A 20,547-nucleotide genomic window follows, 5' to 3' on the forward strand; every position below is an offset into this window, starting at 1 on the left:
ATGTACTGACGACGACTTCCTCCCAGGTAAAATATTCCGGAGATAAAATAGTCCCCCATTCGGATCTCTGGGTGGGGAGTACACGTGAGGGGCAATCATCAGGAAGATGGATACTGACATTCTGCAAGTCGGAGCGAGGAATGTTAGAAGTTTGACTCGCTGTGGTAGGTTAGAAAATCTGAAAGGGAGATGGATATACTAACGTTAGATATAGTTGGTAAGTGAAGCACGTTGGCAGGAAGAACAGGATTTCTGGTCATGCGACTACAGAATTACCAACACAAAATCAAACATGGGAAATGCAGGAGTAGGTTTAATAATGAATTTAAAAAATAGGGCAGCGGGTAAGCTACTATGAGCAGCATAGTAAAAGGATTATTGTGGTCAAGATAGACATCAAGCCAATGCCCACCACAATAGTGCAGGTCTATATGCCTACTAGTTCAGCAGATGATGAAGAAATCGAAAGAATATACGAAGAGATAGAAGATTTAATACAGTATGTAAAAGGTGATGGCAGCACCAAGTATGTAGTTATAGAAGTTAGTCCCGCCATTTTTCGGGCTTTACAGAATTGTGACAAGTTTTATGCAGGATACACTAGGTGTAGCTTTAATGAATACATCTCCGTCATTCGTTGCTATAATTGCTTAGGATTCAGTCATTTCTCCTCGAATTGTGATAAACCGCAGATCTGTTCACACTGTTCTAAGGCACATAATGCTCTTGAATGTTCAAAAATGAATATCCAATGCATAAATTGCAAGTCTAAAAACAAGAGAAACCGCACAAGACGTCAGTATGAATGTCTTAACATTCAACATCCAGCAACATCTGTAGAGTGCCCTGTCTACAAGAAGGTATTTAATATAATGAAATCTAAAATTAATTATGGCTGAACTTATAATACATCAACAAAATCTGCACAAGTCTCTCGTTCCAACGCAGGAACTTATATCCAATTTCTAATAAATGATAGAACAACCTTATGCATACAAGAACCAAACGTCAGGCACAATAAAGTTATGGGATTTGGACAAGGCTTTCTTATTCATACATCAAGAAACCTTACATCTTTGGAAAAAATCTGGGCAGCAATTTTTACAAAATCTCAGAATGTCTTGTTGTCACAGTTCTGCTTAGCTGATAGAGTGGTTGTATGTACAACCATTGGCCAACGGGAGCTTTACATATGTAATGTTTACTTTGACTCTAAACGCGATATTACTGAGGATATAAATGCTCTTCAACTAATACACGGGCTAAAAGGGAAGCCATTACTTATAACCGGTGATATTAATGCCAAACACGGATCCTGGGGCAATCTTTTCAATGACAACTATTTCATGATTTCTGCTGTGCCAGCAACTTAATTTTGCTAAATACAGGTGATATACCTACATATACATACACACATACATTATCATTATAGACTGTTATGCCTCTCAGCGTTCAGTCGGCAAGCCTGTGTGAATTTACTAAACGTTGCCACAATCCTCGATTTGCAACTAGTGTTGTGGCTTCATTTAGTTCTATACCTCTTATCTTTAAATCGCTAGAAACTGAGTCTAACCATCATCGTCTTGGTCTACCTCTACTTCTCTTACCCTCCATAACAGAGTCCATTATTCTCCTAGGTAACCTATCCTCCTCCATTTGCCTCACATGACAACATATATGCAGAGAAATTCTCAGAGCTTTTTAGACATTAGTGTGTGTAACTCCTCACTCCTTTCTTTTATATGCATCTGGAAAGTAAGTGACTGCCAACTTTCTCCGACCATTCTTTAATTATAATAAATATGAAGTCTACGGCCAGTTAGCCTGTAGTGAACGCCTCTCATTATTTAACCAGAAAATACAAGAAAAAAAACATCAAATGGGCTCACTTTCAACAGGGTGCTAAAGAAGTATACTTAGAATATCAAAAGAAATAGAATTCTGCAATACTGTAGAAACCCAAAAAAAGCTACAGATGAACTAACTCATGCTATAATCAAAATTTCTGAAGCAAATCTACCAAAAATATCTCAGAAAAATCCTCAAAATTTCTGGTGGAATGAAGAGCTAACACTCATGTGTAAACATTTTCTTGCTTGTCACAGACGTTACAAACAAAGTCGTTGTCCTCTTCTCCATCAGCGATACAAAGAAATATATCTGGCAGTTAAGGAAGAGTACAAGAATTTGATAATAAGAAGGAAATCAGAAAAATGGAAAGAATTCTGCTCACTCCCTATGAAATGTAATCCTTGGGGTGTTGTTTATAAATTTAAAAGAAATCGTGAAAACTTGAATAATACTATTTGCTCAACTGAATCAGACACCAGTTTTACAAAATCTTTCTCTGACACTGCTGATGTTCTTATCAACTCTTTCTGCTCCGAAGAAGATGACAACACAGAAACGCAAAAGGCCATTATATTATTTTCCACTCTCCCTCCTAATACTGCAGATGATGTGCTTTTCTCCCGCCAAGAAGTTGAACGAATAATACTCTCACAAAATGACAAGAAAGCACCAGGTTGGGATGGACTATTGGCAAACTTTATCAAAAATATCCACTTGTGTTTTCCTTCCCTGTTTGACACCCTTTTTAATACGTGCTTGGTGTTCAGCCTCTTCCCTACATCTTGGAAAATTGCAACTGTTAAAATAATCCCTAAAGGCATTATTTCAAGAATGTTTAGTGTAAAAACTTTTAGGCCTATTTGCCTTCTTCTAGTTCTGGGGAAGATTTTCGAGAAGTTAACAGTCGATTGGGTCATGTACCACTTATGTAGCAACAATCATTTAAGTCAATGCCAGTACGGATTTACTCCGAAAAAATAAACAGAAGATGCTGTTCTTAGTATAGCAAAATGGGCTGAGACTGTTTTCTCCATGCATGAAGTAGCTATCCTAATATCACTGGATATCTCCAATCCATTTGATAATGCCTGGTGGTCAAAAGTTCTGACTCAGTTGAAAAAGAAGCTCTGTCCCAAAAATTTATATAAATTAATACAATCTTATTTCCAAAATTGGAAAGTTAAACTTCCAAGTCGGATCAGCAGTCTCTTCAAAGCTCCTGAATAGGGGTTGCCCACAAGGATCTAGTTGTAGATACGATGACCTTCTAACTTTACGTCTTCCTGTTGGTTGTAAAGTTGTGGCCTACGCTGATGACGCAGATAATATGCAGGACCGGAGAGTAAGAGCAAATTTGTCTCTTGACATTTTATTTACTTGGGGTTGTGATAATAAATTACAATTTAATCCCCAGAAAACAAAGGCCATACTTGTTACAAAGAGAAGGAAACAGAAAGCTTAAAATTTAGAAAATCATATTCTTTATTTGGGAGTTGTGCTTGACAAGAAGTTAACCTTTAGGGCCCATTTCAACAAACTACAATACAAAGGCAGTAAGTTTATGCAAGGTTTAGCTATTGCCTGCAGACCTTCTTGGGGACTAAATTCAGAGGTACTAAGAATTATTTATGATACTGCATTTGTACCTCTGATATTGTATTGTTTCCTCTTTTCAAATGACACTTGAGAAGAAATGGACTCAGCATAAATTGATGCAAATTCAGAGAAGATTTGCTCTTCGTATTTCCTGTGCTTACCGTACCACCTCTACTGATGCAGCTCTTCTTATTGCAGGCATTGAGCCACTATTTCTGATGGCAATAGCAAAAGCTGAACTCACTATATTGAAGAAAAACAAAGTATCACCAATGCCCATTCTGAATACCACTTTAGCGCAACCTTGTCATTTTCTACAATCTGATCACCCAAGTCTCTTCAAAAACTTAATTTATGAAAAATTGTTCAATTACCCATGACTGCTTTATTTACAAGGATGGATCTCGCATACCAAGCACAGATGAACAGGACAAAGTTGGATGCGCCTTCGTTGTTCATGAAAACGATTCTGAGGTGTTCTCATCCCAGTACTAACTCTCTTCCACTTGCTCTATTTTCCTGGCTGAACTGTGGGCGATCAAATCTGCAATCGAATGCTGCAAATCTAACAACAAGAAATCTTGATTATTAGTGATTCGCAAGCTATGTTGAATGTGATAAATAACAAATATAATATGAATCCAATAGCTGTAGTTATCAGAACCACAGTTCAACAAAGTCCGCACATCTGTTTTGACTGGATTCATGGTCATTGTGGAATATCTGGAAACGAGAAAGCTGATCTTCTGGCAAAAGCAGCAGCTACATCTAATTTGGAATTTATTTATGACAAAACGTCACCTAGCTACGCTAAAAACATCATAAAGAAGCATGTAATCCATCAATGGAACAACATTTGAACTTCTTCCACTGGAGGCCAAGTCACCAGAGAAATATTCTTTCCTGAGGTTTTCAACCACCTGCAAAGTAACGTGTTAGTGCCAAGCTTTGAAATAACTCAATTTCTGACTGGTCATGGCAAATTTGGTTATTATTTTCATCGATTTGGAATCAATCGTCCCGATGGCTACATGTGTGTCTGTGGATCTTCACAAACAGTGGACTACCTACTGTTTGAATGTGCTGGATTTGAAAGAAGAAGACATGACTTGAACTCTTATTTAAATTATTGCAACATTGCGTTATCAAAACCCCTGTCTCATTTAAGAAGCCATGCTGTGGAAGTAAGGAGAAATTGAAGGAACTTACTAGAAAATTGAATCTAGCAAAGAAGGCAGCTAAGGATAACATGATGGCAAGCATAATTGGCAGTCATATTAATTTTAGTGAAAAATGGAAGGGTATGTATAGGTATTTTAAGGCAGAAACAGGTTCCAAGGACATTCCAGGAATAATTAATGAACAAGGTGAGTGTGTATGTGAGGATCTTCAAAAGGCAGAAGTATTCAGTCAGCAGTATGTAAAGATTGTTGGTTACAAGGATAATGTCGAGATAGAGGAGGAGACTAAGGCCAAAGAAGTAATGAAATTTACATATGATTATTATTATTATTATTATTCTCGTATCAGAAACATACATGTTGTACACAGTTATAATTACTATATTACATTTGCCCAAAACTTGGCCACTTCTAATGCATTTTTTGATGCTTGATATAGTTCATCTTCTGTGCAGGAGGCTGGACATAGACGACACCGGAGCATATGTTGGACGGTCTGGTCTTCTCCACAGTCACATTGGATTTTTTCTTGATCTATATAGCCCCATCTTGCCAAATTAACCTTGGATCTGCCAACTCCAGATCTCAGTCTATTCAGGGACTTCCAGGTCATCCATTCTTCATCGTAGCCAGGAGGTAGAGTTTCAGAAAATCTTATCCAGCCAGGAGGAAGGTAGGATGTAGCCCTCCATAATTGCAACCTGGCTTTTTCAGTAGTGGTTCTAAGTTCCTTTGAAGTTCTGAGAAAACTCTTCCTTGACTTTAAACGTTGCAGATGCGGTTCATGCCCATATAGAGGATGGGTCCTTTCCTGTTCCATTGTCTTTCTTTCCTTGTTCGCAGCTATTTCTCTTCGAACAGAAGGAGGTGCTATTCCTGCAAGGTGGTAGAGCCATTCAACTGGAGTGGATTTCAAACAACCTGTTATAATTCTGCAAGTTTCATTGAGAGCTATATCCACCTGTTTGGCATATGTTGAATTATACCAGACAGGACACGCATACTCTGCCGCAGAATAGCATAGTGCCATTGCAGAAGTTCGGATGGTTTCAGGTTGGCTACCCCACTGTGATCTGGCCAGTTTCCGTAAAAGATTGTTCCTGGTGGAGACTTTTGATTTGCAGTTCATGCAGTGCTTCTTGAAAGTAAGAGATCTATCAAGTGTCACTCCTAGATATTTTGGAGACTCGCAGTGTTCCAGTTCGACTCCTGACCATACTATCTTTAACTTGCGAGTAGCTTCCCTATTTCTCAGATGAAAAGCACACACTTGTGTCTTTGAGGGGTTCGGTTTAAGCTGGTTTGTGCTGTAATATCTAGAAAGATCATTAAGGGCATCCATGAGGGTGATCTCCACTGTTTCAAAATCTCTTCTCTGAGTGGCTAGAGCGAGGTCATCAGCATACAAGAAGCTACTGCAATTGGGGGCTATGGGTTGGTCGTTTGTGTATATATTGAACAAAATTGGAGCCAGCACACTTCCTTGCGGAAGACCGTTTTTCTGTAGTCTCCATCGACTACGCTGTTCTTGGAAATCAACAAAGAACCTGCGATTCTGCAAAAGAGTGGCGATGAGTCTTGTTAAGTTAAAGTCCTTGGTTAGACTGTAGACCTTCACTAATAGTAGCTGGTGGTTGACAGTGTCGTACACTGCTGATAAGTCAACAAATACCACTCCTGTCACCTTACGAGCCTCAAACCCATCTTCTATAAACTGTGTGAGGTTTAATAACTGTCCAGTACAGCTTTTACCAGGACGAAATCCAGATTGCTGAGGTATAAGTAATGGGTCAATTACAGGTAATAGGCGATTTAAGATCAATCTTTCCAGCAGTTTGTAAAGGTGACATAGTAGCGCAATTGGTCTAAAATTCTTTGGATCATTCCCTTCTTTACCAGGTTTCAGCAAGGCAATCACTCGGCTCTTCCGCCATATCTTTGGAATTTGGTTTCTGCTCAAACAGTTAATGAAGAGTTGGAGAATCCATTTCTTTGTCATTAAGCCAAAGTGTTTAATTTGCTCAGTTCGTATATCATCCAAGCCAGCTGATTTTCCATTTTTACTCTGTTTGATAGCCTTCTCTAATTCTTCCATGCTGAGTGATGATGTTAGGTCGTCGCTCTCCTCATGCTCTTCTCTTTGCAGTTTCGGTTTTTGTGATTTGTGGGTTGCCTTCCCGTTCAGCAGTAACTGATGTGCTATTTGGTTAGCAGTGATATTATGATGTGCGGTGGTCTTGGTTGGATCATTGCTTAGACGTCTCAGAAGTCTCCAAGCTTTATGACTGTCTCTTTTCAGGTCCAAGTTTTCAATAGTTTGTATCCACTGATCCCTTTTGGTCTCTCAAATAGAGGAAATAACCTTGTTCCCTGCTTCCACGGTTACTTCACTGAAAGGATTTTCTTCAAATAAGTTGCTGTATTCTGCAAGTAGGGTGGCTTGATCTGAAGTAAGCCCGGGGATATAAGATGTTCGACAACCACGGGGGATAGACATCCTTGAGCATCTCTTTACAGCTGTGGTGAAGGTGTCATAGTAACTGGGTACTGGTTCTATAGCAGATATTTCAATTTACATATGATAAAAATTACATTTACAACAAGATACAAAAGTTGAAAACTAGAAAAGCGGCTGGAATTGATCAGATTTCTGGGGATATACTAAAGACAATGGGTTGGGATATAGTACCATATCTGAAGTACTTATTTGATTATTGTTTGGCCGAAGGAGCTATACAGATGAATGGAGAGTTGCTATAGTAGCCCCTGTGTATAAAGGAAAGGGTGATAGACATAAAGCTGAAAATACCGGCCAGTAAGTTTGACATGCATTGCATGTAAGCTTTTGGAAGGCATTCTTTCTGATTATATTAGACATGTTTGTGAAATTAATAACTGGTTCGATAGAAGGCAATTCGGTTTTAGGAAAGGTTATTCCACTGAAGCTCAACTTGTAGGATTCCTGCAAGATATAGCAGATATCTTGGATTCTGGAGGTCAAATGGACTGTATCGCGACTGACCTGTCTAAAGCATTTGATAGGGTGGATCATGGGAGACTACTGGCAAAAATGAGTGCAATTGGACTAGACAAAAGAGTGACCAAATGGGTTGCTATATTTCTAGAAAATAGATATCAGAGAATTAGAGTAGGTGAAGCTTTATCTGATCCTGTAAAAAATTAAGAGGGGAATTCCTCAAGGCAGTATTATCGGACCTTTATGTTTTCTTATATATATAAATGATATGAGTAAAGGAGTGGAATCGGAGGTAAGGCTTTTTGTGGATGATGTTATTCTCTATAGAGTGATAAATAAGTTACAAGTTTGTGAGCAACTGCAACGTGACCTCGAAAATGTTGTGAGATGGACAGCAGGCAATGGTATGTTGATAAACGGGGTTCAAAGTCAGGTTGCGAGTTTCACAAATAGGAAAAGTCCTCTCAGTTTTAATTACTGCGTTGATGGGGTGAAAGTTCCTTTTGGGGATCATTGTAAGTATCTAGGTATTAATATAAGGAAAGATCTTCACTGGGGTAATCACATAAATGGGATTGTAAATAAAGGGTACCGATCTCTGCACATGGTTATGAGGGTGTTTAGGGGTTGTAGTAAGGATGTAAAGGAGAGTGCATATAAGTCTCTGGTAAGACCCCACTAGAGTATGGTTCCAGTGTATGGGACCCTCACCAGGATTACCTGATTCAAGAACTGGAAAAAATCCAAAGAAAAGCAGCTCGATTTGTTCTGGGTGATTTCCGACAAAAGAGTAGCGTTACAAAAATGTTGCAATGTTTGGGTTGAGGAGAATTGAGAGAAAGAAGAAGAGCTGCTCGACTAAGTTGTATGTTGATATAGATGTTGATTCCCATAGGGAATCTGAAATATTTGTCCTGAATGAGCAAATTTATAATACCAATATAAATGGTCCGTTATTGGACATTATAAATTTTCCAGCTAGCTCATTCTTGGTTGCCAGCGTTATTTATATTGGTATTATAAATTTGCTCATTCAGGACAAATATTTCAGATTCCCTATGGGAATCAACATCTATATCATCTGATGGCCAAGCAGGCATCAATTTTTAGTGATGAGACAAAGTCTCTTAGTGCATTGGCACTGCCGGTGGCTCCAGTTAGCCTACACAGTGGCCTCCACGGTATGCACTAGCCAGCATATTGGTAGGTGTGCTAGGTACCAACTGATGAGCCCACCCTAGCACACGAGGGCGAAACGCTGGCAACCAAGAATGAGCTAGCTGGAAAATTTATGATGTCCAATAACGGACCATTTATATTGGTATTTTAAGTTGTATGTTCCGAGCTGTCAGCGGAGAGATGGCATGGAATGACATTAGTAGACGAATAAGTTTGAATGGCGTTTATAAAAGTAGGAAAGATCACAATATGAAGATAAAGTTGGAATTCAAGAGGACAAACAGGGGCAAATATTCATTTATAGGAAGGGGAGTTAGGGAATGGAATAACTTACCAAGGGAGATGTTCAATAAATTTCCAATTTCTTTGAAATCATTTAGGAAAAGGCTAGGAAAGCAACAGATAGGGAATCTGCCACCTGGGCGACTGCCCTAAATGCAGATCAGTATTGATTGATTGATTGATTGATTGATTGATTGACAAATATTTTATTATCTTCATCCACTTCATTTTCTGCCAATTAGATACATTGAATTCATTTTCATTGTAATTTGAATATGTACTTTAAGTATAAACCTAGTATACTATGTAAAATAGGGTTCCAAACTGTTTTGGATATTCAATAATAATAATAATAATAATAATAACAATAATAATAAATAATAATAATAATAATAAAAGGCGATGAGAATCTAATTGTGATGGGAGACTGGAATGCAATGGAAGGCCAAGAAAGAGAAGGTAATACAGTAGGAGAATTTGGATTGGGACAAAGGAATGAAAGAGGAAGTCAGCTGGTTGAATTCTGCACCAATCACTATTTAGTTCTGGCTAACACTTGATTCAAACACCACAAAAAACGGCTGTATACATGGACGAGACCTGGAGACACTGGAAGGTATCAGACTTCATTATGATTAGGCAGAGGTTCAGAAACCAGGTGTTGGATTGCAAGACTTTCCCAGGAGCAGACATGGACTCAACCAAAACCTGTTGGTCATGAAATGCCATCTGAAGTTGAAGAAACTGAAGAAAGGAAGGAATGCAATGAGGTGGGATCTAGACAAGTTGAAAGAAAATAGTGTGAGGGATTGTTTCAAGGCATATGTAACACAGGGACTAAATGAAAAGGGTGAAGGAATAACAGTAGAGGAAGAATGGACAGTCATGAAGAATGAGATCAATAAAGATGCTGAAGAAAAGTTAGGAAGAAAGGAAAGATCACCTAAGAAACAATGGATAACTCAAAAGATACTAGAACTGATTGACGAACAACAAAAGTAGTACAAGAATGTAAAAAATGAGGAGGGCAGAAAATAATACAGGCGAACAAAGAATGAAGTAGATAGAAAGTGCAGGACAACTAAGGAAGAATGGCTGAAAGAGAAATGCAAGGATGTTGAAGCTTGTATGGCAGTAGGAAAGGTAGATGCTGCATACAGGAAAATCAAGGAAACCTTTGGAGAAATGAAAAGTAGGTGAATGAATATTAAAAGCCACTTCTAGGGAAAGAAGACAAGTCATAAAGATGGCAGGAACATATCCAATAGTTGTATCAAGGTAAAGAAGTAGATGATAGTGTTCTGGAACAAGAAGAGGCTATTGATGCTGATGACATGGGAGACCCAATTTTGAGATCAGAATTTGAGAGACCTAAGTAGGAATAAGGCACCTGGAATTGATGACATACCCTCAGAATTACTGACTGCCTTAGGAGAAACCAGCATGGAGAGGTTGTTCCATTTAGTGTGTAAAATGTATGATACATGAAGTGCCATCTGATTCTCGTTAGAATGTTGTTATACCTATTCCCAAGAAAGCCGGTGCTGACAAGTTTGAAAACTACTGCACTATTAGTTTAGTATCTTACGCCTACAAAATATTAACACGTATTATTTATAGAAGAACGGAAAGACAAGTTGAAACCGTGTTGGGAGAAAATCAATTTGGCTTCAGAAGAGATTCTGATTGGGATCAGTACCGAGAAAGGAGAATTATCTACAATTTATACAAAAATCAGCCTGCAATGATAAGAATGGAGGGCTATGAAAAAGAGGCAGCAATCCAGGAAAGAATGAGTAAGTAAGCAGTAAGAAAAAGAGGAATTTGGAAAGGGTACCAAAATTCAAGGAGAGGAAATCGAAACCCTGAGATTTGCTGATGATAGTTATTTTATTTGACTCTGCAAAAGATCTGGAGAAATTACTGAATGGTAGGGACAGAGTCTTGGGGGAGGAATACAAGATGAAAATAAATAAGTCCAAAACAAAAGTAATGGAGTATGGTCGAACAAGTCAGGTGATGCAGGAAATATTAGAAGTCTTAAAGGAAGTAGATGACTATTGTTACTTAGGTAACAAAATAACTAATCATGGCAGAAGTAAGGACAAACAATGCAGGTTAGCACAAGCAAGGAAGGTCTTTCTTAAGAAAAGAAATTTGCTCACCTCGAACATTGATATAGGAATTAGAAAGATGTTTTTGAAGACTTTCATCTGGACGTGGCATTGTATGGAAGTGAAACATGGATGATAACTAGCTCAGAAAGAAAGAGAATAGAAGCTTTTGAAATGTGGTGTTACAGAAGAATGCTGGTGGTGAGATGGGTAGATAGAATCACGAATGAAAAGATACTGAATCAAATTGGTGAGAGGAGATCGATTTTTCTAAATTTGACCAGAAGAAGAGATACAATGATAGGACACATCTTATGACACCCAGGTCTTGTACAGCTGGTTTTTGAGGGAATTGTAGGTGGTAAGAACAGTAGGGGTAGACCAAGGTATGAATATGACAAGCAGATTAAAGCAGATATAGAATGTAGTAGTCATGTAGAAATGAAAAGGTTAGCACAGGATAGGGTAGCATGGAGGGCTGTATCAAACCAGTCTGTAGACTGATGACTCAAACAATAACAACAACAGTCCACAATGGTGCAATAGAACATAAGTATTGGTGGCGGTGGCAAAGCATCTCCCAGGATATATTCGAACAATTTTAAAAAAAAATCTTTCCCCATAATACAGTGGAACCTTGGATTGCGAGCATAATTTGTTCCGGCAACATGCTCGTAATCCAAATCGCTCGAATATCAAAGCAAATTTTCCCATAAGAAACTATTGAAACTCGGATGATTCGTCCACAACACAAAAACATTTATTCGCATAACATTTCTAAAACAAAATATAACGTAAAACAATTAAACTGCACTTTACCTTACAATAGAATCATTGTTGGTGTGAGAGAGATGAGTTACTGTGTAGCACGAATTTCACTAACGGAATCACTGCTATCGGTTGGCTCATTGGAAGTGTTTTCTTTTCGTGCAACTTTAAAGAGGAACCTGTCCAATGACTGTTGCTTTTACCTCTTTTTGAGGATTTCACGAAAATGTGACATTGCATTGTCATTGAACAGATTCATCCACTGTAATCATCTCCTTCTTCCGATCAAATTCCTTTTTAGCCTTCTTTTCGTTCAGAGGGCCCATCGTTGCAAAACAGTTATATCACAGATGACAGAAACAAAACATGTACATTCGTACAGTGTTGACTATGCTAGCGAGGCACGCCAACTGAAGCCCAGCGCGTGAAATGATTACACACACTTTCCCAGGAAAGAGAGTGGCAGAGGGAGGGGAAAACAAAGGCACACGGGAGGTGAAAATGTACGTAATCATGACGCTCGTATTGCAAAACCTCACTCGCTTATCAAGTCACAATTTATTTAAAATATTTGCTCGTCTTGCAAAACACTCGTAGACCAAGTTACTCGCAATCCGAGGTTCCACTGTAGTATGATTTCGTATATTATCATTTACCCAGCATGCCATTGTAATATTTGTTCTTTTGCCCTTCTAACAGTTGTAGGAAGAAAGGTCAGTTTTAAGAGAAATGATTAACTGCTTTCTTGGTCCACTGAGCTCGATAGCTGCAGTCGCTTAAGTGCGGCCAGTATCCAGTATTCGGGAGATAGTAGGTTCGAACCCCACTGAAGATGGTTTTCTGTGGTTTCCCATTTTCATACCAGGCAAATGCTGGGGCTGTACCTTAATTAAGGCCACGGCCGCTTCCTTCCCACTCCTAGACCTTTCCTCTCCCATCGTTGCCATAAGACCTATCTGTGTCGGTGCGACGTAAAACAAATAGCAAAAAAAAAAAAAAATTTCTTGGTCCAGTCATCTCTTTGTTTAGTTTTCTAAAATGTCTCTTTCCATTAAGGTCATTGTGTAGCCATTGTTTCACAACTCTACATTTTTCTGCTGCTGATCATGCACAAATCATTTCAGACATGTCCTAGTTAAAGTTGCCTTTAAGGACTGGTTTACTGCATCTTCTTCCCTTATCCTCTCATTTCTCTACAAAGCAAAGTCATTTATGTACAGGCCATGAAGGCCCTTGCAGAGGTGGAAGGTACAGGCTTCCACCATCCGTAACCTCAGTACTTGGTGAGGTAGAGTGGTTAACTCTACAGCTGGCTGCTTTTGCCCCCAAGAATTAACCTGGTACTCATTTTTGGTGTAGGCTGAGTGAACCTCAGGATCAAATGGACCTCGGAAACTCGAAATTTCTTTTCTTAAATTTTTTGAGTTCCTGACATGGAACTGAACCCACATCCACGCCTTTACCGCCTCGGCCAGGGAGCCCCTCAGTTCTATCTCTGCCTTTCCTACTTCTCTGAATCGTTCTTCCTTGAAACTTAACTACTGCCATCTCTTTCAGTGCTTGTTCATGTTCCTGACCCATAAGTCATTATGCAAACAACATATGCTCAAAATACGAGGTGCGGCAATTAAATAACGAGACTGATGTGAAAAATGTGATTTATTGCAAACAAAGTTACAATACACTTTTATCCTCTTCAACATACTCCCCTCCCCTATCTATACACCGTTGCATACGTACCTTCCACTGTTCGAAGCAATGCTATAGGTCATCCCTTGTCACCCTGCGCAACAACTCTGCCGTTTTTACTTTTACGTGTTCCACAGACTGAAAATGTATTCCCTTCAATACACTTTTGGGAAGAGATAAAAGTCACATGGAGCAAGATCAGACGAATACGGAGGATATTCTAGCAAAGGAATGCACTTGTCAGCTAAAAACTGCTTCGCAGACAGGGCGTTGTGGGCTGGTACGTTGTCTCGGTGAAAAATCCATGAGCCGTTCTTCCATGCATCTGGTCTTTTCTTCCTTACTCTTTCCCTTAGCTTGATTATGAATTCTTTATAGTATTGACGTCGGTCTTTCTGCACAATTTCGTTGACTTTCTGGACGTTTCCTTCACTTCTGACAGTAACAGGTCGTCCGGGACGTTCATCATCTTCAATATCTTCCTGACCTTCAGAAAACCGTGCACGTGACATAGCATTGTCACCAAACACCTCCTTTAACATTTGAAGACATTCCAGGGGTGATATCTTTAATTTCACTAGGAATTTCACGTTAATGCGCTGCTTGAGTTTTATGTCCACCATGATCACGGCACGTCTACACAACAGCGTCTGCTACAACAAAGTCTCAAAAGCAAACTAAAGCAGGTAGAACAACGAAACAAAGTGTGTGTGCTTGCTCAGGAAGGATCAAGGTCAACTACATTCCAATGACAGCCCCCCACCATGCGACCACGGAGTAGGAGGGGCGCAGTCTCGTTATTTAATTGCTGCACCTCGTAGAGTGTATTTTGATCTTAGAGACACTTGTTTGTTGAATTTGCATTCTGTTCTGTTACCACTTGAGATGATGCAGCCTAGATACTTTAACAGGTCCACTGATTTCAAACATACTCCTTCCCACACTACATTCTCTTTTCTGTTCAGCCTGTTGATCAAAATAATAACAGTTGTTGATATGGTTACTTTTACCTTTTGATCACTCCAGATGTTCGATCTTTCTTAGACCTTCACATCAGTTCTTCCCCAGATTACTAAATCATTTGCAAAAGCAAATGCTTGATGATCCATGCTTTTGCTCAGTTTCACTTTTTTTTTTTATGACTTCATCCATACCAGTAATGAAAAGTAATGGTGAACTAACTGCTGTACTCATTTAGTTGTACAATTGGACAAATGATGCAGTACAGTACAAAAAATTTAAAAGCAGAATTGTTCTTATGATGAAAATGTCTCTTCTTGACCAATAGATATATAAACATCCATTTTCTCAAATCTTTTCATGGAGTGATTGTGAGTATACAAATCATGGACTAAAGTAAAGGACATTTAACTGCTGGAAGCTATGGAAAAGGGGTTATGGAGGATGAAAACTGGCTGGACATAGAATAAATCAAATAATCCTCAATAACAATTAACTGTTTATAAGCATCTCTTCAAATGAAAAACTGACAGGGAAAATTGCTTGAATCTTTGTGTCTTCTCAAGCTGCAACCTGCTGGGTAGCGACTACTGAAATGGCACATCTTCTTATGAAGAGCACTGAACAAACGTGGTATGTGATTTGAGTATTTAAATCAAAGATTTCCACTCTTGTCAGAAGCTAATAAAAAAAGAGGGGGTATTCAATGGACCGCACATTAGACTCCTTATGAAGGACACTGCATTTTTGGGCACTATGAATGATGCTGAACGTCAGGCAGGGTGTGCTTTCAGAGAAGAAATCTATAAATTTTTGGGAAACGTAAAAGACATGAACTATAAAACAATTGTGAAAAATATGTCGAAATGATTTCAAGTTCTTGACTGCAACACGAGTTTAAAACTACATTTCTTGAACAATCATATGGACTATTTTCCTGACAATTTGGGAGCTGTAAGTGATGAGCAGGGTGAAAGATTCCACCCACAAAAGGAAATGGAAGATACCAGAGACAGTGGAACAAAGCGATGCTGGCTGATTACTGCTAGTCCATGAAGAGGGAAACTACGCAACATGGCTATAAATGTCAGTCAACAAAACCCTCCATCCAGGCAAAGAGAGTTTTCCTTCAAGTGGTGCTTTGTAAAGGTATACAGGAAGTCTGTTTTATGAGGCTACTGAGAAAAATTCTTATGTGATACGGAGAAATGGAGCAGATTTGAACTCTTACTTACTTATTTACTCCTGGATGCTACAGCCCGTGAAGGGCCTTGGTCTCTCGAACTATCGTAGCCCACTCCTCTCGATCGGTCGCCTTGCTTCTCCATCGAACTATCGTAGCCCACTCCTCTCGATCGGTCGCCTTGCTTCTCCATCTTCTTACACCCATCTTAATTACTACTTTTCCTCGTGACATTTTCCAGGGCTATGTTGAACAATAGTGTTGACATTACATCCCCTTGCCTTAAACCGTGAACTACTACAAACTCTTAAGTTATACCTACCATTTCCTCCTTCAGAGATTGTAAGGCACCTGGTTTCTTTAATGTCCTTACATTCCAGGTTGCAATTGTAATGTCATGTTTCCGTTTGCGAGTACCTTTTCCATGCCTATTTCGTCGTCATTAATCAGTCCGGCTACTCCTTTCGAGTTCTGAAAGGAGTGAAGTTTTCACGAGATGGAGTTGTTAGCCCCATGCTCAACCCCAAACCTGGAGGGCCAGGGACCCTCCTGTCTGGGTTACCATACCATAGCCGAGGGTATCCCATTTTAAGGCGCCGGATACTTGCCCTCATCCATCTCCCAAAGAAGTAGGATTTGCTGGTACTGTAGGCAGAAAAACCACCAACTTGAGCGCTTCTCAGTATTTCCCATGGGCACCCACTTGGCATGTGTACCCATACTGAGACTCATCTACCAGCCATTGACCCTCCTCCTTTATCCAGGCTTGGTACTGGCGCTGGGATTTCAGTGGTTTCTCCCAGTGGCAGAATTAGATTTGAACTCGGCATACCTAAATTAAGTAAGATCACCTATTAAACCTTTTACTGGAGGAAAAAAAAAAAATTATTGCATGCTAGTGTTTTTGTAGTGCTTTTTCTACCTCATTCCAGGGAATCAGTACATCATCTCCAGTTATCATCCTATATTCTCATGACCACGCCTGGTTCATCCTGTTGCTCTGAATGTACCTCCATATAACTCTTCTAAACAAACCCCCCAACTTATATGTACCATTGTAGTTCAAGTGAAGGCCACCTGAATGGAGATTCCTATCTCCTACCTAAAATTCACTCCCAATTTCCTTCATACCCACTCCACAGTCTCATTTAAAAACCTGATCACCCTCCATCAATATCCTTCCTACACAATATCCCACTGATAACAATCTCTGCTGCCCAAAACTTCTCCCACGTAGTCATAACCAGTTCCCATACATCCAGAACTATGTTAATTTCTATTCCTAATTGCCTTACATTGCTGGTACCAACATGGAAAATTACCAACTTCTCTTTACCCCCCTCCTTCCCTTCTACTTTCCGCAACAACTGCAATTAAATTTAATTCCTGAATAAACATCTACCTTCATTCCCTTTCCTCCTCATACTTTTCCCACATGCCTAACAAATGAGTCACCCATGACCAGAGCCTCAACCCCACTCCACTCATTAGATCCCCTTAACTTCTGTGACAGCTGCAGAACCCACTTCCTCCTACCTTCTTTTCCTCTTACAAACCTCTTTCACTTCCCTCATCATGTCCTCTACTCTATTTCCCTTTCCTCTTGCCTTGCCCTTCATCTGTAACACTTCCCTGTTCCCCATCTTCCCTTTGTTGTTCTACCTACAATGACTCATGCCAGCTCCTCACCGATACCTTTCCAGTACTCACTTCCTGATGAGAACCCTTAGCCCTCATTTTCTTTTCCTTTAAAACATCAGCCCCTCTGTCTTCTTCCACAACTTCTCCTCTTCCCTCCCCTCCCTCTTGTATACCCAACACAATCTGTACATTCTTTGAGGGAGACCTATCTTCATTCATATCCTTTGTTAGAAGCAATTTGGTCCGGAAGCCAAGTATGTAATTGGTTTCAATTTATTACACTAGTTTTACCAGTCCATGCCTACTGATTTCTTTTGGATAAATGATAATTGTACAGTTGTTAGTGTATTTCTTTGCTACTTGAGGTAATTTCTCTAAAAAGAAAAGACTGATGTAGGATTAGGGAATACATTAACTTTACTTAAGCTACCAGTCTGGGAAAACATGAGCAGTTTTCTCACTTTATGAAGATCTTACACTCATAATGTTTCTTGCATCAAATAACATTATTGTTCTTCCATGCTCTCCTCATCATCACATACTGTAGAAGCTACAATCTAGAAATTATACTGGCCAGTTTTAACCTTGGGTCATCCCAAAAGTCAGTAGATAAACAATAGCTTAACATGGAAACCAGTACAAGCATGTTACCTATTTACAAAACTACCTCTGTGGATCTGTGGTAGAGTGTCGGCCTCCAGATCCCAAGACAGCGGGTTCAAACCTGGCAGAGGTCAGAAAGGGCAGAAAAAAGTCCAAAGAAAAAAGATGTCAGCATGTAAAAGATCTCTGGTGTCACATTTGGTATTCATCCAACAAAATTAATTAAAACTCAGCCATAGACGCCCAAGAGAGTTTTAATTTACTCTGCCTAGAGTAAAAGGGATCGTCAAAATTGATGGCCATACGATTATGTTTATTATTTACCTATTTTCAGAAGATATGGACTAAGAATGAATGTTGTTCTTGTGAAAAAAAGAAAGCTAAGGTTACAATTTATACAAAGGCAGTAATTTGTCAATTGCCTGTTGTAAAATATTGTGAAATACAATTTCATACAACTTAAACTAAACTGGACAGTGTCATGTGAACTATGGTTTTGTCTTTTTCTTTTACAATTCTAGACTGGAACTATAGTGTTCTAGTCTGCAAGACAGCCATGTCACCCATTTAACAATACTAGTCTTAGAGTATATAAGCAGATACATTATTACATTGTACATGGGAGTGAGTTTGGTTTCCGAACACCACCACAAAACCTTTCTATATTTTGTGATATGAGAGTTGTTTAAGATATTCTATTTCCAAACAGTAGTACTTCATTAAACTGTATAATAAACTGAGTCACCCATGATCAGAGCCTCAACCCCACCCCACTCATTAGATGCCCTAGTCTTCTGATCTCCCTTAACTTCCATGACAGCTGCAGAACCCAATTCCTCCTCCCTTCTCTCCCTCTCACAAACCTCTTCCACCTCTTTCAACAGTTACTTAAGAAATGAATAGTCCTATACATGCCTCCAGGGTGAGAAAGTAAAAAGTTATTGGCATGTCAGCTAGTGCTCCCATTCAGGTGGAGTGGGAAAATGCTTGCTTTATTCCCGAGAGGCAGGGATAGAGTTCACAGTCGAGCATGGTTAACAGTAAGCATATGGAATGAATGTTTAGCTTTTTTTTTTTTTTTTTGCTAGTGACTTTACATCTCACCGACACAGATAGGTCTTATGGCGACAATGGGATAGGAAAGGCCTAGGAGCAGGAAGGAAGCGGCCGTGGCCTTAATTAAGGTACAGCCCCAGCATTTGCCTAGTGTGAAAATGGGAAACCACAGAAAACCATCTTCAGGGCTGCCAACAATGGAATTCGAACCCACTATATCCCAGATGCAAGCTCACTGCCGCGCGCCTCTAACCGCACGGCCAACTCGCCAGGTTTACAAGTGGAGTTCTTATTGAGCACACATTATTAGCATTATTAGTGTTGCATTCTTATACTTTCTGAACGTCATGTGTGCCAGCTAACATTATCAATGGGTATGTGAATTCTCAGAATTCAAGGTAGTAGGACACTCACAATCCTCATGTAGTACATGAAATTCTTCACAATCAGAAAGTCAGTGTTTTGTATGGCATTACTGCCACACAGAATAATTGGCCCTATTTTCTTTCATGATGCAGTGAACTTAGACATTATGCACAAAACTTACTTCAGCCATTTATTTTTTCGAATTGGTGACCGAGGAAGAAAAGCAGAACACCTACTTCCAGCATAATAATCCCACCGCTCAAACAGCTCATCGGTCAGTGCATGCATTAGAACAGGTATTCAATGAGGAAATACTTAGTTGTGGACTTTTGATCCCCTCACACCCCTGCTTTAAGTGTCGGTAAGTTCTATTTGTGGGCAACTTCAAAGCAGAAAGTGTACAATCAATGTACCCTTGGAGCCTTGGAAATGAAATCAGATGACTGATACATGAACATTTTCAACAGCTTCTTTGGTGAAAGGTAAGATCTACATTAGTTTTCACCTTCATTCATTATTAACTCCTTACTATGCTTCTTCAGAATGAATTATATCAAAGTAAAGTAGGAATTTTGATGCAGAATCTTGAAGTACTCACTGTGTCCTGACATTCTTCAGGTTGAGTTAAAATTCCATTTGTTTCCCTCACTATAGCTTACTGGTGTGTCTAGCAATGGATTGCCCCCCTCCCAGGACATCCCCTGTAAAGTGTAGTAACTTTTCGCTGCCTCTCCCTGTAATAGTATTAGATACATCCTTTAAAAAAATTTAATTTCAAAAGATGCTGAGATACCAAAATTTTGTCCTGAAAGAGTTTCTTTAACTTGCCAGTAAATCTAATGACATGAGGAGTCCTGTATTACTGCGACCAGCTGGTCTGAAACTTGAGTTCACCTTCCTGGCCACTGGAGGCAGGTTCCTAACCAGTGGCACAACACAGCTGACGACATATAATGAAACAATTATAAAAATGCATATCTCTTTATGTTAGGCTGGGCCAATTGGCTCAGACGGTTCAGGCGCTGGCCTTTTGACCCCAACTTGGCAAGTCTGATCCTGGCTCAGTCCAGTGGTATTTGAAGGTGCACAAATACGTCAGCC

General features: G+C 39.4%; 1 protein-coding gene across 3 annotated transcripts in view; it reads right to left on the bottom strand.

Annotated features, from left to right (window-relative positions):
* The window catches only part of LOC136866427 (uncharacterized), a 102,534-nt gene that overhangs the window by 44,927 nt on the left and 37,060 nt on the right, over window positions 1-20,547 (bottom strand). For 2 of the 3 annotated variants that reach the window (XR_011017941.1, XR_011017940.1), the window contains exon 1: window positions 15,833-15,949. The exons of the other annotated variant lie outside the window; for it this stretch is intronic. The gene's annotated coding sequence lies outside the window, so the exon portion shown is untranslated. Of the gene's footprint in view, window positions 1-15,832; window positions 15,950-20,547 lie in introns of those variants that run through there. 3 annotated transcript variants of the gene reach the window in all.

This window comes from Anabrus simplex, chromosome 3 (genome assembly GCF_040414725.1).
Source record: "Anabrus simplex isolate iqAnaSimp1 chromosome 3, ASM4041472v1, whole genome shotgun sequence".
NCBI classification, from domain to species: domain Eukaryota; kingdom Metazoa; phylum Arthropoda; class Insecta; order Orthoptera; family Tettigoniidae; genus Anabrus; species Anabrus simplex.